We start from the raw sequence: 3,644 nt of genomic DNA, 5'->3' as shown, positions 1-3,644 counted from the left end.
CTACGGATGGTTTTAGAAACGGACCAAGAGCCGAACTGATTTTCTGGACGGACCAATGCGTTACTACCAGTTACTATGGTAACAGTGAAACCCCAAAGAAGGAAAAATAAAGACTAAAAGAAATTGTAATAAATTGAAGGGTTTTGTTACCGTATGTGAATAAAAATACCAACAATTTAAAACTAAAACGGTCCTTTACGATTTGCTTTTAGTTAAATTTAATAAATACGCAATAAACAATGTAAGAAATGTAAAAAAGTAATAATACAAATGTAAAAAAATAAATACATAAATAAAGCGGGGAATAAAAACCTACATTACACACAATAGAAAGTCTCAAACAAACTAATTTATTAATTAAAAAAATAATCTTTCAGTTTGCATGGTTGGATACATTTCATTATTGTTTTTTAACACAGATCCAGGTAGATTTAACTAGTCATTTGACAAACTGAGTTACAAAAAAGCAGTTAAAATACAAAAAAACTATATATTATTTCTAAGAGATTTTTTTCCTCTTATTGATGTGCAGCGAATGTTTCTTATGCAGAAATACACATGAGTATCCACATCACTGCTGTAGCACTGACAAAAGGTCAGCCAAAGGCAAAAGGGATATTGCAAAATTCTAGCTTCCAAGTGCATATCCAGGGAATTTAAAAAAGCAAAATTTAGTGAAGTTACAACAATCCTGAGTGCAAACAGAATAAATACAGACAGACAATTTATCAGTGTTCACAAACATTTTAATGTTACAGCTGGTCAAGCTAGAGCATGTAAGTGATTCTGTGACACTGCAGCCTTTTTTATTAGATTAATATTCTTTGATCATAAACCTAAGAAATGCTGGAGTAGTGTCTCACACTTTGAAAAGACACATCATGACTTTGAGAGAGCCCTTACCTTCAGGTAACGATATAACCTTGAAACTGCTCTTAAATACTTGCCATCATACTAATGGAGAGTGGAATTATTTTTTGCCTCTGCTGTGCAACTGTTTACAGCATTTATTTATTTTTAATCTCTCTAGTTTGACAGCATGTTGACTGTTGGTGAGGTGCTGAATAATTACACTCTGCCTCTCTGGTGTGTGTGTATGTGTGTGTCTGTCTGCTTGGCTCTGTTATGTATTCAGTAATGTAAGCTCTGATGGTATTAGTGGTTTTGATTGCTTGCGGCATATGCCCTCCTCTTTGTTCAGCAGAGGGATACCCATCAGATGAGATCAAGAGAATATGAACATATATTTCTGTAAAAGTATTTCAGTGAAGTCCCAGAGAACTAAAAAGTAAATCTCTGTTTATTGGCAAAGAAGCAGCTCTGTGATCTGTTATTTCAGTTCTTCATTTTGTAATTTTTGGGAAAAAATTAATATATTTATACTTAAAAGTAGCCTTTATTTTGCACCAGACTTCTCCTGGCTCCCTAGTGTGTATGCCAAAGTGCCCTTGGGGAAGATACTGAACCCCAAGTTTTCCCTGATGCATCCATTGGAGTGAGTGTGAATGTTAGGTAAAGTGGTTAGACACAGAATAAAGCACTTGTGTTAATGAAGCTTGTAGTAAGAAAGCGCTTTGCATGCTCAAATTGACTAGAAAAGTGCTGTGGAAAAGTGTGTTGTTGTTGTTGTTGTTGTGTTGGTTTTTTTTGGCATATATGTTAAACTTGCATGTTTTAGATTATAAAATGAGTTAGTTCCATACACCATAGATATATATTAACGTTTTTTTTTTTTTTTTTAAATGCATGGAAATCAGTGTGGACAGCCAAACTGTCAACTATGATAGTCAGATTCCAAAATTGCACAGCTACAGTATATTAATTCAAAAGCAGTTCACATTGCCTTGTCCCAGACGGTGAGCTCAGCTTTCTGGGTGAACATGAAGACAACTATATCCACCAAAAACTGAATACTGGAAATGAACCATAGACTGTATATAAATGATGGATACAAAAATAAATAAAGTGGCCCACTGGTTTGTGACGCCTTAAAGTTTGCTTTTTTGACTATCACTGTGTTAATTTTGTGAAGCGACCATGTTTGGATGACAGGATAGGCCGCTATGTTAAAAGTTAGCTATTGTAAGCTGCAGTGTTAGACAGCGATACACATATGTAGTAATTAGTGCTAAATAACAACCTAATAAAAATACTAGAATTTCACACATCAATACTTAAGCACACACTTCTAAGACAGGCTATTAAAAAAAGGGTGAAAAATGCAACAACGGCACAAACTTGGTGGAGAAGTTCAGTTCAGTGACTCCAATTAGTGAATGCAAGCCACAGCATACACAGTATCCACATGGATAACTTTTAAAAACTTAACCCTCCACAGTTACTATGGAAAAAGCACGGAGCCCAAAATAGTTTTCATTAATCAACTGTAAATATTCTTTTAAATGCTGTAAAGTTGGGATTTTTATTTTGGAGTCTGCTGATTCATATAGCCAACTTCAAGTGGCCACTGGAGGAAGTACAGTTAGTAATCAACTTGATCCTTACAGACTGAGTGAAGCAGGCAGCACACACTGTAAAGGAAACAGAGGTAAAACAAAGCAGCTTTAGAGATTCAGCATCCACTAACTCGAATCCCCAACACCTGAAACTGTCTGGATGGGCAAACAACTGACAGATTTATTAAGATATTATTAAATTTGAAGGTGCATAAAAGTCCAAGATGGGATTATGCTTGCGACATCTTAACAGAATATTGAAGTAATATTGTAGGGTGCTGAACTATTACCACCAGTGTCAAGGCGTTGTCCACAGCCAGTATGTAAATTACAGTATAAGCTTTCTGAAAGCCCACCTTTGAATTCCACTGCTGTGAAAGTGCATGAAAATCAGAGTCGGATGTGGGATTTCAGATCTTCTCAGCTCTTTGTAGAGAAGGTCACTTTGTACTGCAAATATCAACTGGACTTATTTGCATGGACATGAAGCTGCACGGCGGTCTGAGGCTGAAAAATTAACAACGAAATCTTTTTAATGTGTGACCCTTTTCACCCCCCATCCTGTATAAAAAAATAATATTTTTATTGAATGAATATATATATATATATATATATATATATATATATATATATATATATATATATATATATATATATATATATATATATATATATATATATATATATATATATATATATATAGAACACTCAGTGGGAAAAAATCTATACTGATATGCTGATTGACTAACGTGCTAGGAATGAGAGGATTCCACATCGTTTGATGGAAATGGAAATTATAAACCTACAGAGGTTTGAATTCAAAGAAACCCTGAAAATCAAAGTAAAAAAATGTTGCAGGCTTGTACATTTTACTGATTTTATTGCAGCAACTCAGTAGTTTGTATGATTCCAACATGCCTGACAACATCAGGGGCCGCTCATAATGAGATGACGGATGGTGTCCTGGGTGATTGCCTCCCCGTTTTGGAGCTGGGCATCACTGAACCACATTTTTGAGAGATTGAGGTGCAACCTGGTGGCGTCTTATGGACTGAGACATGATGTCCCAGAGATGTCATATAGAATTTAGGTCAAGTGTTGGGGCCAGTCAATGGTATCAGTTCCTCCATCCTCCAGGAACTGCCTGTGTACTCTAACCACATGAGGCCGGGCATTGTCATGCACCAG

The sequence above is a fragment of the Rhamphochromis longiceps genome, linkage group LG7 (genome assembly GCF_057381845.1).
Source record: "Rhamphochromis longiceps isolate RC_006_pf linkage group LG7, R_longiceps_female_GT1.1, whole genome shotgun sequence".
Taxonomy (NCBI): domain Eukaryota; kingdom Metazoa; phylum Chordata; class Actinopteri; order Cichliformes; family Cichlidae; genus Rhamphochromis; species Rhamphochromis longiceps.
Note: the sequence above shows the minus strand (reverse complement) of the source record.